Here is a 14,438-nt window from a genome sequence, read left to right on the forward strand (position 1 = left end):
CAAGGTTCTCAGTGACTTGTAACTTAAACTGCCAGGTGATCTTCAGACTCTTCCTAAGATAATTCGAATGGAAGAGATTCCATTTCCTGGCAGGGCACTGGTAGACTGTCCATCTTTCACAGACATAAAACAATGAGGTCAGCACCACAGCTCTGTAAACTTTCAGTTTGGTAATCAGTCTAATACATCTTCTCTCCAATACTTTACTTTGGAGCCTCCCAAACATCAAGCTAGCTCTGGCAGTGTGTGTGCCAACCTCATTATCAATGTATGCATCCCTAGAAAGTACACTGGGGAGGTAAGGGACCTTTTTCACAGAATTCAAAACCTCTCCATTTGCAGTAACTGATGGTTCTGCAAATGGATGGTGTGGAGGTGGCTGATGGAGCTCCTTTGTTTTCTTGGTGTTAATTGTTAGGGCAAAATTAACACAAGCAGCAGAGAATTGATCAATACTTCATTGTGTCATGGCTTCAGAGACTTCATTGAGTGCACAATCACCTGCAAAAAGAAAATAATGCACCAACACTCCCTCTACTTTGTTCTTGGCTTGTAGCCTTTCAACTGAACAATTTTCCATCAGTATGGTAGCTGACCTTTATGCTGTATGCTTCCTCATTGAAAGCATGTGACAACATGGCTGAAAACATCATGCTAAAAAGCATGGGAGCAAGCAAACAGCCTTGTTTCATCCCTTTGGTGACTTGGAAGGCATGAGAGCATTGTCAATTATCTAGAACTAGGGCAATATGCTGTCATAAAATTGACCTAAAATGCTGATGACCTTCTCTGGACAATGAAATTTTGATATAATTTTCCATACGCCCTCAAGACTAACAGTATCAAAGGCCTTGGTCAGATCTACAAATGTTATATACAGACCTGTGTTCTGCTTGTGGCATTTCTTCTGGAGTTGTTGGCAGCAAAGACCATATTGACTGTTCCTTGGCCCTTTGTGAAGCCACATTGGATCTCAGATAGATGGTCATCTTCCAAGTGAAGGATCAGACTATTAAGGAGGACTCTGGCAAGAATCTTGTCAGAAATGACTAACAGAGAGAACCCACCCTGGTCATTGTCACAGGACAATAAATTTCCTTTTCCTTTATATAGATGGACAAAGGAGACATCTTTGAACTTTGTAATTGATTGTGTGACACTGGCACAGAAGCACTCAGAATGTCATTCCCACATCAGAGAAGGTGCTGTGCTCTATGACCAAAGCAGAATTGAAACAGCTCAAAGGAAGTGCAGGATATGCAAATTTGGAGTATACATTCCAAATGTTCATAATTTGTGCCTGACCTGTGGCATGGCATCTTTGGCTTGTACAAGGCTGATCAGCCACAGTTGGACATATTGAATCTTGACTCAAGCATAGTGATGTCATTTTGGTCCTCTTCAAGAATGAAGAACAACAACAAACCAGTGTGTGTGTGTGTGTGTGTGTGTGTGTGTGTGTGTGTGTGTGTGTGTATACACAGGTATATATATGTATGTATATATAGACATGCATACATATATACATATTTTCATACATAAATACATACAAACACATCTTCTTCGTTGGCCCAGTGCATTGAATCCTATACTTAGAATCATGAAGACTCGAATTCTAATTCTGCCATGTTTGTTTCCTGTTTTATGACAATAGGAAAATTACTAAAATTCTCAGGCAGAACAATCATAGCACCTATCTCATAGAGTAGGTAGGGTGAAAGAAGATGGTAAATGTTAAGTGCTTTGGAAACGTATAAGCAGTATATAGCAATTGATAATAAGCTGCTACTGCTGCTTCTGCCAATGTCAGCAGGGAGGATATTATCTCTTTAAAACCTAGGTTAATCACTTCAGCTGAAGACTAAACAGGCAAAAGAGGGGCCTTATGGGAAAGATTGGCTCCAGTTGGTCAAATAACCAAAAAAAAACCAGGTTAAGTAAATATATAATCTTTGAATCCTTTCTGGTTGTTCTATTTTATGAAAGCCTTGCCAATAATAAATAGCTAATAAATGTTTGTTTGATACATTGATTAAGGGGCAGAGACTTTTGCCAATTTGTAGTGTTAATGTGATTAAAGATCTTCCCTGTCCATTAAACAGGGCCTTTACTTACTAGGTATGAGCCCTCAGGTGCACTCTCTTTAGCTAGTTAGCTCAGGAGAGGTGTGAAACCCTCAGGGCCCTAAGGAGAGGTGGTAAGACTAGAGCCAATTGCATGTACGCTGAGTTCTAGCCAATAAGATGTGCATGAATTTAGCCAATCAGAGAAGTGTGTTCCAGCCAATCAGATGCCAGCTAGGACTCTATATAAAGAGAGCCCAGAGGGTGAGAGCAACAGAACTGAGCACAGCAGAACTGCTTTTACTCATGGGAAGAGTGTGGTGTGATTTTACCAGATGATACTCTGGGTAGCTGTTAAGGAGCCCCCCAGCTTTGAAAAACACCAATGTTGGTGCTTCTCTCTCTTGTAACTTTGTATGTAGTTTCTTGGTCAGATGTCAAGAAGCCTCTTTGTTGATTTGGGTAATTTTGCTCTGTTGATATAATTTCTGCTTGTAATTTCTGTTTGTGTTTTCTCTGAAGTTCAGGGTGCTGACCATTTCCCTAGAACTAAGTGATACACACACACACACACACACACACACACAGATGAATATATACGTATGTGTATATATATATATATATATGCATATACATACGCATATATATATATATATATATATATATATATATATATGAATTAAACTAAGATTATTAACCCCTTAAAGTTGCTTTCCTTAGAAAACCAGATCAAAAATCCTATGCTAGTAGACCTCCTTTGTGCTGGTGTTATTGGTCTTACGCAGTGACACTAGCTGTAAGTAACATTTTTCTTACACAATCTGAGATGAATGATGCATGAGGCAAATTCAAATGTGCAAATCCTATTGCAAAACAAATTTTATTTTTTAAATCACTTCTATTTAATATGAAAATCATAAAAGATTGGATTTTCTTCTTTTAAAATTTCACACAAAAAGAGAAACCATAATTTGAAATTTCTACTGCCAGTCAGAAAATGAATAACAGTTTAGCACCAATGAGATACCCATAGCGACTGCAGCTGCTACAAATATACTGGCATAGTTTTGAATCACAACATAAAACAAATTCTCTTCATTGAAGGCAAAACCAAAGCATTTATTTAAATACCAGAAAGTCAAACCCAACACCAGAAAGCCAAATCCATCGTAGCAACAAATAAATCTACATACATTTCCAATGCAAGGGGCACATCCATCCCCAAGCCTTCACTCTGTTAAGTCCTTCCCACAAATGAACACTCTCAGCAAGATCACTCTCTCTCTCATTCATGCTAGCTTCTGCTCTGTGTCTCTCTTCGAGCTCTGGCTGTTCTATCTCACTTCCTCAAACTTTTGTTCCACCCTTCCTGCTCTACCTGTTCAGCAAGCTCCTCCCACCACAGGCTTCATGTGACTCAGGCAGGTCACATTGGCATATTAATGGATGGGGAAGATATTCCCATTTTCATTAATGTAGCAAACAGCCACCTGTGAGGAAAGAAAGTCTCTAGGTTCAGTGGAACTTGTATGGAAATACTCAAACCAATGGGAAGGGTTTTGATTTCTATATCTGCTTTGTATTTCTTGTGTGGCATTGCTCCATGAATTCCCAACTATTGATGTTTTTAAAATGAAAAACAGGTGCCTAGATGACCTTTCCTTTCAGATTACTTCTAACTCTAATTCTGTGATGAAAAAAAAATAGGAAAAAATGAGACTGGGAAAAAGTTATTGCAAAAAAGAGTATTTTATTTAATCAAAATAATTTGAGCCTCCAACTTTGAGTTCCCATTGTTGTTTTCCCCACTGCCCAATTCCTCTACCTAAGCTTATTCCATGGGCTTGCTTAGAATACTTCACTTTAGAATTTGCTGATTTTATTTCAGCAAGGATTGGCATACAATTTTAAAAGAATAGTGACATGTTAAATATTACTTTATTGGATTTATAATAGATATTGTTAGATATAGATTGTATTTGCCTGAAAGTTTTCTAAGAAATAAGGCACAATCTGGTCTTTGTAAAGAATTTAACAGGACCACCAAAGGGGTCTGTGTGTGTGTGTGTGTGTGTGTGTGTGTGTGTGTGTGTGTGTGAGAGAGAGAGAGAGAGAGAGAGAGAGAGGGAGAGAGAGAGAGAGAGAGAGAGAGAGAGAGAGAGAGAGAGAGAGAGAGAGAGAGAGAGAGAGAGAGAGAGAGAGAGAGAGAGAGAGAGAGAGAGAGAGAGAGAGAGAGAGAGAGAGAGAGAGGGAGAGAAATTTCTGAGGTTGAATTTGAGCTCAGGTTGCTTGATAATGGGTGCCATGTTCTATGCACTGCACAATTTACTTGCTTACTTCCTGAGATACTAAAAAATAAGACAAATAACTTTCAATTGGAAATGGGTTTTGAGAACATAGGGTTATTTTCTAAATGTTTGAACCAGTCAGAATTTGATTCTACTGATCTAAAAATTAGAGAGGCTAAAAAGTGAGGAGTAAGTCAAACAGAGGAAAGTGGAAGGATACTGAAGACGGATCTTCCTTTTACTTTGTATTGGCTAAAACATCAAAGATGTTACTATGTCTCTGTGGATTTGAACACTTTACCCATTCCTCTTTATTTCTCAATAATATTTCCTTCCTCAAACATAGCATTAACTAATAATACCTAACATTTACGTAGTCGATATGTCATGTACCATTTTAGGTGCTTTACAATTATAATTTCATTTGATCCTCACAACTACCTCTAGGAGATAGATGCTATTATTTTCCTCATTCCACAGATAAGGAACTGAGGCAGACAGAGGTTAGATGATTTTTCTAGGGCTACACAGTTAGCAAGTAAATGTCTGAGGACTGATTTGAATTAGACTCTTCCTGACTCCATGCCTAGAGCTCTATCCACTGTGCCACCTATCTTGATAAAGTTAATCTCATAATTGTCATCCTTCATGAAGCCTTTACTGATGAATCTATCACACAATATTTCTCTTCTCTGAATTCCTATTGCATCAAATTTCATACAATCTATCATTTGATTTCAAACTCTCTTGGATTTGAGTATATATATATACTCAATATATAAGTAAGAGGATCACCAACACATTTTTTTTTGCCATTTTCACTTTATGTTTCTTTCTATTGTTTTTTATTAACATTTTATATTTACATTCTACCACACTCAGTTCCACATGTTTTTGATTTCCAAATTTTCTTCCCCTCTGTCCCCTCTCTCCTTTCCCCCCTCAAGACAGCATGGTATCTGATATATCTTTTACACATATCTTAGCATTAAACTTATTTACACAATAGTCAAGTTGTAAAGAAGAATTATGACCAATGGAATGAATCATAAGAAAGAAGAAACAAAACCAAAACAAAGAGAAAAAAGACATCAAATAGTTTGCCTCAATCTGCATTCGCACTCCAAAGTTCTTTCTCTGGATGAAGATAGCTCTTTCCATTACGCATCCTTTGGAGTTCCCTTTGAACCTTGTATTGCTGAGAAGAGCCAAGTCTATCAAAGTTGGTCATCACAGAATCAATATATCTGTGGTTGTGTACAATGTTCTCCTGGTTCTGATCCTCTCACTCAGCATCATATTATGTATGTTTTTCCAGGTTATTATGAAGTCCATATAATCCTCATTTCTTCTAGCACAATAGTATTCCATTATGTTTATATAGCAAAACTTGTTTAGCCGTTCCCCAATTGATGGGCATCCCTTTGATTTCCAATTCTTTCTTTCCACAAAAAGAGCTGATATAAATATTTTTTTGTATACTTGTGTGATCTCGTTGGGATACAGCCGTAGAAGTGGTACTGCTGGGTCAAAGGGTTGGCCATTTCTATAGCCCTTTGGGCATAGTTTCATCTTGCTCTCCGGAATGGCTGGATCAGTTCACATCTCCATCAACCATGTTACAATGTTCAAATTTTCCCACATCCTCTCCAGCATTTATCATTTTCCTGTTTTGTCATGTTAGCCAATCTGACAGGAGAGATGAGTGACCTCATGGTTGTTTTGATTTGCATTTCTCTAATCAAAAGAGATTTAGAGCACTTTTTCATATGCTTATAGATATCTTTAATTTCTTCCTCTGAAAACTGCCTGTTCATATCCTTTAACCATTTCTCAATTGGGGAATGACTTGTATTCCTATACATTTGGCTCAGGTCCCTGTATATTTTAGATATGAAGGCTTTATCAGAGACACTGGCTGTAAGGATTTTCTTCCCATTTTCTGCTTCCCTCCTAATTTTTGTTCCATTGGCTTTGTTTATACAAAAACTTTTCATTTTAGCCTAATCAAAGTTATCCATTTTTCATTTTGTAATGCTCTCTATCTCTTGCTGGGTCATGAATTCTTCCCTTTGCCATGAATCTGACAGGTAAACTATTCCTTTCTCTACCAAATTGCTTATATTATTAGCCTTTATTCCTAAATCATGAATGCATTTTGACTTTATTTTGGTATACGTTGTAAGATATTGGTCTATGTACAGTTTCTGCCACACCATTTTCCAATTTTCCCAACAACTTTTGTGAAATAGTGAATTCTTAGCAGAGAAGCTGAATTCTTTGGGTTTATCAAAGAGTAGATTGCTATAGTCTTTGACAACTGTGTCTTGTGTACCTAACCTATTTCACTCATCTACCATTATGTTTATCCACCAGTAGCAAGTTGTTTTGATGACTGCTGCTTTATAGTACAGTTTAATATTTGATACAGCTAGGCCATCTTCCCTAGCATTTCTTTTCATTAATTGCCTTGATATTCAGGACTTTTTGTTCTTCCAAGTGAATTTTGTTATAGTTTCATCCAGCTCTATAAAACAATTTTTTGGTAGGGCAATAGTTATTGTGCTGAATAAGTAAATTAATTTAGGTAAAATTGTCATTTTTATTATATTAGCTAGGCCTAACCACGAGCAAGTGATGTTTTCCCATTTATTTTGATCTGATGTATTTGTGTGAAAAGTGTTTCATAATTATGTTCATATAGGCCCTGGGTTTATCTTGGAAGGTAGACTGCCCAATATTTTATAGTGTCTACAGTAACTAAATGCAAGTTATCTTTCTATCTCTTGCTGTTGAGCTTTTTTAGTAATGTATAATAATGCCGAGGATTTATGTGGGTTTATTTTATGTCCTGAAAATTTGCTAAAGTTGTTTATTATTTCAAGTAGTTTCTTACTTGATTCTCTAGGATTCTCTAAGTAAATCATGATATCATCTTCAAAAGGTGATAATTTAGTTTCTTCTTTGCCTATTCTAATTCATTCAATTTCTTTTTCTTATCTTATTGCTACAGCTAATGCTCCTAGTACCAAATTGAATAATAAGGATGATAAAGGACATCCTTGTTACATCCCTGATCTTTTTGGGAATGCATCTAGCTTATCCTCATTACATGTGATGCTTGCTGATGGTTTTAGGTAAATGTTATTCATAATTTTAAGGAATGATCTGTTTATTCCTGTGCTTTCCAGTGTTTTTAATAGAATGAGTGTTGTATTTAGTCAAAGATGTTTTCTGCATCTATTGAGATGATAACATGGTTTATGGTAGTTTTGTTGTTGATATAATCAACTATGCTGATAGTTTTCCTAATATTGAACCAGACTTGCATTCCTGGAATAAATCCTACCTGGCCATACTGTATTATTCTCCTGATAAGTTGCTGCAATCTTTTGGCTAACATTTTATTTAAATTTTTTGCATCAATATTCATTAGGGAAATTGGTCTATAATTTTCTTCCTCTGTTTTGACTCTTCTTGGTTTGGGTATTATTCCCATATTTGTGTCATATAAAGAATTTGATAGGATTCCTTCTTTACCTATTTTCCCAAATAGTCTACAAAGTATAGGAATTAATTGCTCTTTCAGTGTTTGATAGAATTCACATATAAAGCCATCTGTACGTGGAAATGTTTACTAGAGAGTTCATTGACGACTAGCTCAATTTCTTTTACTGAGGTGGTGCTATACAGGTATTTTAATTCCTCTTCTGTTAATCTGGTTAAGTTATATTTTTGTAGATATTCATCCATTTCTCTAAGGTTGTCAAATTTATGGGTATACAACTGGGCAAAATAATTCCTAATTATTGTTTAATTTCCTCTTCATCGAGGGCAAATTCACCCTTTTCATTTTTTAATGCCAATCATTTGGTATTCTCCTTTCTTTTTTTTAATCAAATTGACCAATGGTTTTCCAATTTATTTTTTTTCATAAAACCAGACCTTAGTTTTATTCATTAAGTGCATATTTTTCTTGATGTCAATTTTATTAATCTCTCCTTTGATTTTCAGGATTTCTAATTTGCTGTTCAATTGGGGATTTTCAATTTTTTTTCTTTTTCTAGGTTTTTCAATTGCTTGCCCATTTCAATGATCTCCTTTTTATCTGTTTATTTCCTGTTACATTTAGAGATATAAAACTTCCCCTAAAAATGCTTTTGCTGTATCCCATAAATTTTGGTATGTTGTCTCATTATTGTCCTTCTCTTGAATGAAGTTAATTGTTTCTATGTTTGTTCTTTGGCCCACTCATTCTTTAGGATTATATTATTTAGTTTCCCGTTAATTTTTATTTTTCCCTAGTCCTTTATTACTAATATTTTTTTTATTTCATCATGACCTGAAAAGGATTCATTGACTACTTCTGCCTTTCTGCACTGGATTGTGAGGTTTTTCTGTCTTAGTGCATGGTCAATTATTGAGTATGTGCCATGTACCATTGAGAAAAAAAACACATTCCTTTTATTCCCCATTCAGTTTTCTCCAGAGGTCTATCATATCTGCCTTTCCTAAAACTCTATTCACCTTCTTAACTTCTTTCTTGTTTATTCTGAGGATAGATTTATCAAGTTCAGAGAGGGGGAGTTTGAGGTACCCCACTGGTATAGTTTGCTGTCTATTTCTTCCTATAATTCCTTTAACTTCTCCTTTAAGAATTTGAATGCTATCCCACTTGGTGCATATATGCTAAATAATGATATGGCTTCATTGTCTGTGGTACCTTTTAGCAGGATATAGTGTCCTTCTTTATGTCTTTTAATTAGATCCATCTTTGTTTTTGCTTTCTCTGAGATTAGGATTGCTACCCTTGCTTTTTTTTTTTTTACTTTAGCTGAAGCACAATATATTCTACTCCAGCCTTTGACCTTTACATGTATATCCCCTTGTTTCAAATGTGTTCCTTGTAAACAACATATTGTTGGATTATACTTTTCAATCCATTCTGCTATCTGCCACTGTTTTATGTGAGTTCATTCCATTCACAGCTATGATTATTATGTCTTTTTCTCCATCCTATTTCCCCCATTTATGCCTTATTTCTCCATTCTCCCTTCCACTCCTCAAGACAGTTTTGCTTTTGACTACTGTCTTCTTCAATTTTCCCTTCTCAATGACACTCCTCCCTTATTTTACCCTTTCCCCCCTCTAATTCCTCCCTCTCTCCTATCCACCTCCCACCTTTTCTTTCCCCTTTCCGCTCCTACTCCCTGTAGGACAAATTCGATTTCTGTGCTTATCAGATTATATTATTCCCTCCTTGAACCAAATGTGATGAAAGTAAAACTCAAACACTGCTTTTCTCAGAATTGTTGCTGTCCAATTTGTTCTAACCTGATCTGGAGCCAAGTCCTGGCTAAAGCAGAAAACAGGTGAACTGGATTTTCATTGCAAGTTTCTTATACTCCTAGTATTTAGCACTCTCTCCATAAATGTCATTACCTCTGAAACCAAATGAACCACTTGTATGGGGTTCACTGTGCCTTTTGGAATACCCCATCATAGTACTCCCGAAAAAGTATTTTCTGAAAATCATCAAATATTAGAGAAAAAAGGATCATTTTGTGTAACATACTCAATTTAGAAAAGGTGGACTCAGGTTCAGAGAAGAAAAAATATTTTCTTAAAATCATCAAATATTAGAGAAAAAAATATCATTTTGTGTAACATACTCAATGTAGAAAAGGTGGATTCAAGTCCAGAGAAGTTTATTGAAGATCTTTCTTAACATTACAACTTTTAATGTAGAAATATCCAGGAGTAAATTAAGTATTTCAGTTTAGCCCAAGCAGCTCCAATCCACTTTAAGTCACATCATTTGCTTTTTTTGCATGGAGGACAATGAATATGTGGTTTATGAATAAGTATTCCCGTCAGATAGTGGAAATTTATTGCATGGATTAAGTAAGACTTTGTATGATGCTTTACCTGCTTTTTTTGTAACTTTTCTACTATTCTATAAATCATATGTGAATTAAAACTCCATCTTTCTAAAATCTAGTATCTGCCCCTGATTATGGTTTCATTTTCTCTACACAAACCATTATTTTAAAATAAATATTTAAAATGTTGTAACAACATATCTGTCCCAAAGACTTCTTGCATCCAGTTATAGGATCTGGTGTCCCCTCTCACATGTGACTAATCCACAAAGCTATATGAACTACAGCCTCTGAGATCCTATTAATATGTGATTTTTTTTGACAGGAAGTGATTAACTTTTAATCTGTGTCAACCAAAGGACACAGACATTTCAAAGAAAGACATCTTATAAATTAGCATATTAAGAAATAACAAAAGACCATTTCTCTAGTAGAAGTGAACACATTCTCCTTTCATGTCATGAAGATTTACCTACATAGCTCAAGATCGAAAAATATTTAGGACAAGAATAGAAAGGGAAAAATTGGAATAATCAGGAGTATAGTACAGTGAAAATAGCTCTAAAGTTGGACTAAAATCCAAGATTTCTGTCACTTACTATTTATATCAACCTAGGTGAAATGCTTAACCTTTATGGTCCTCAGTTTCTTCACATATCAAGGGAAAGCTTCGCATTATATGACTTTTAACCTCCTTTGACACTTTAAAGCTATGAAAACATTAATTTTCCTTCCTAATCCATAGTACCTTTATACATAATAGTGGCACCAATATGGGGTATACAGGCACCAGCTATAATCAAAAATTGTAACCATTCATAGTGCTGCCATTCTTTTGGTATTTGGGGCTGAACTTAATACAATCATTAGTCACTCTGTATTTAACTGCCTACATATTATTCTCATAATGTCAGGGGTCAGGGACAAGTGCAAGCAGACAATATCTCTGCATTTTGGTCCAAATCTACTTTGATAGAGAAGAATGTCACAATCATTTATTGAATACCTATTATGTTTCAGGCACTGTGCTAAGCACTTTACAAATATTATTTCAATTGATCCTCATAACAGCCTTGTGAGGTAGATGTTATTATTATTCTCACTTCACATTTGAGGAAACTGAAGTAGACAGCTGTGAAGTGACATGCCAGTAACTTGGGGGTGGGGGAGTATGTATGCTATCTGCCGTGTGAGCTTACTCTGTTGCTCCATAGCTTCCCCACACCATGTTTTACTTCTGCATTCCTCAGGGTATAGATGCAGGGATTCAGCAAAGGAGTTCCAATGGTATAAAATATGGACACCAATTTATCCACAGGAAAGATAATTGGGGGCTGAATATATATAAAAATCCAAGGGCCAAAGAATATAATGACCACAATTATGTGGAAGGTCCAGATGGATAAGACTTTATGCTTCCCTTCTGTGCTATGATTTCTCAGTGAGTAAAGGATAAAACATAGGAGATGATTAGAATTGCAAAGCACATAATGTGTATAATCCCACTATTGGAAACAACCAATAGGTTTATCATTTATCATATATGTCTCAGTGCAGGCCCATCTCAATGAAGGCTGCAAGTCACACAAATAGTGATCAATCACATTGGGACCACAGAAGGGTAAACTCAAAGCAAGGAAGAGCTGGGTGAAAGAATGCAGAAAAGTCCCCAGGCCAATATTACTAGAATATAGAGAATTGATACACATCATCTGTTTCATGATGACATTGTAGTGCAGGGGCTTACAGATGGCCACATAGTGGTCATAGGCCATGAGGATAAGGACCAAGACTTCCATGCATCCAAAGAAATCCATTCCAAATAGTTGGGTCATGCACCCATCAAAGGAGAGAGTATGCTTTTTGGAGAAGTTGTCTATAATCAGTTTGGGGGCTGTAGTACTGTAGAAACAGGAGTCTGCAAAGGACAAGTAGGTCAGAAAGAAATACATGGGGGCTCCAAGTGTGAGACTTGTCTTGATGGTCAAAGTGATGAGCAGATTTCCTAACAAAGTTGCAGTGTAGAAAACCCAGAAGATTGCAAATATTATCTTCTGTTTCACTGGGTCTTGTCAGTCCAAGGAGAATGCATTTAGTCACATTGTCTTTCATTTCTATATCTTCAATGAAAATGGGAAGGAAAAATAATCATTTTCTAAATAGAAGAAAGTAGCATTAGAAAAACAGACTGAGGGACTCTGTCTTACTGAATCATTCTCTGTTCTCAAGTATTTCAATGTTCCTTGTACCCTTAAAAATCTCACATGAAATATTACAAAGAAAGTAGAATAATCTATTGCTATCCACAATCCCCATTTCTTAAGCTTGCTTATGAAGGAATAAGTTTCCATGTCAGTGAAAGGACAGAGTATGACTTACTAATTTATTGAAGTTCATTCTTGCTGAAAACTGACATTCTCCTTGCTTATTTATTGTTGTCCTGCTACAGTCAATCTTATTTCTCCTGTTATTACCGTATGTCACAGGTATAGTTCATAAGAAATTTTCTCTTTCATCAAACCTAAATATATCATAAAACAGATCCCAAATCAATTGGTGTATTTATTATTTGAGATTTTCCTCAAAGATTCAAAATCCATGTGCAAAATACATGTGAATCCTGTGAAATCCTGTGAAATGTATTTCTGAACATCCTTGTGTTATTAAAAAGAGACCTTCCAGGACATTCGAAAATGAGACACTTATCTCAGAAATGATATCATAAATGAAGTTATTTGTAACTTTCATAGATGGCAGAAAAAGTACATTGAACATGCAATTCACTTACCTGATAATTCAGGCCAGGCCAGGAAATGGGCAGGCTGTTGCTGATAGGCTAGGGAAGTTTGCTTCTTCACTGACCAAAGTCAAATGAGCTAAATGTGCCAACCATCCCATGGAAGGCAGCCTCTTATTTCCCCAGGGGCTGAATAAGTTCTCTAAGTTTCCAAAATTTAATGCAATTTCTATAAATATTTATGTGACTAAGAAAGGCTTTGTCATTTAAGTGTTCACTGTGGATCAGAGCATAGGTCAGAGACAGGATAGCTCTGTCCTTTACTGTAAAAGAAAAAGGAAAAATGTTATTTTCCTTACAAAATTTTATTACTGTCTCTTTCCTTCTGTCAAAGGTAAGGAACTCATCTAGTATGACTTCTCAGTCTTCAGGAAAGAAGTGCAATAGGTTGATAATCCAAGGAACATTCTATATTTGCCATTTTGGAAAAAAAAATGGTCACTGATTTCGTTTAAACTTTTCTTTTTCTTTTTGAAAGTACTGGTGGGCTGGGGCTGGGATTTTAATGGAATAGTAAATATTTTTGAAGAGATTGTCTGCTGCAGTACAGACCACCAACTTTTCTGTAATTCATAATCTTAAAATATTTCATCTGGAACTATGACAGTAAGTGATTGGGTTTCTATGATCATGCTAGCACATAACAGACCTGAATCCACAGGCAGATGTCTTATCATTATACCACAGTATAGTTTTAACTGATGTTACAACAACCTTATTCAGATGTGATAGTGCTTAGCATGGTCCCTAGAACAGGATGGGACTTTAATAAATGCTACTTTAATTGATTGTATCTTCCAAGGATAGAGGATGGAATGTGAACTTTGTAAGTTAATTCCTATCTAAGGAGGCCAAAATTGGAAAAGTGAAAATAGAAAGCAAATAACTTTCATAAGGTAATAACTAGGAAGGTCAATTTAAGGTTTATGGCCATTTTGATACATTTTTTTTCACCTGAAGTTGTTAACAACGTGTTGCTAGGCTCACTGTTTCTATTCATCTACATGGCATGCTAGATCTTCCAGAAGAAAGGAGTAAACTTAAATCTAGGTGGTAAATGTTGCATTTGTAGAAGCCTCCCTGTAACTTCAGAATTCTCAATTGTAAAAGCACTAAGAGGTCTTCAAGATCCGGTTGAGAAAGATGAAGTAAGGTGAGTGATTCTCCAACAATTTTGGTAAATTTGGAGCTTTTATTCTTGTGTTATCTTCCTTGTTTTAGTACTTAAGCAAATGGGATCCATAAATGGGATACAATTATGAGCTAAAGACTATCTGGTAGCCAAGGTATAGTATTTTTCAAAGAATAATGTCCAAAGATAGGGAATCATAGGAAACAGGATCAAACTAACCTTTTAACCTCTGACACTTGTATGGCTTTAGGGGATTCATTTGGCTCTTCTTTGCCT

General features: G+C 35.8%; 1 pseudogene; it reads right to left on the reverse strand.

Moving 5' to 3' along the window:
* Nucleotides 1-11,411: 11,411 nt before the first annotated feature.
* Nucleotides 11,412-12,345, reverse strand: LOC118852644 (annotated as a pseudogene).
* Between the last annotated feature and the right edge of the window lie 2,093 nt (nucleotides 12,346-14,438).

The sequence above is a fragment of the Trichosurus vulpecula genome, chromosome 6 (assembly GCF_011100635.1).
Source record: "Trichosurus vulpecula isolate mTriVul1 chromosome 6, mTriVul1.pri, whole genome shotgun sequence".
Classification (NCBI taxonomy): Eukaryota; Metazoa; Chordata; class Mammalia; order Diprotodontia; family Phalangeridae; genus Trichosurus; species Trichosurus vulpecula.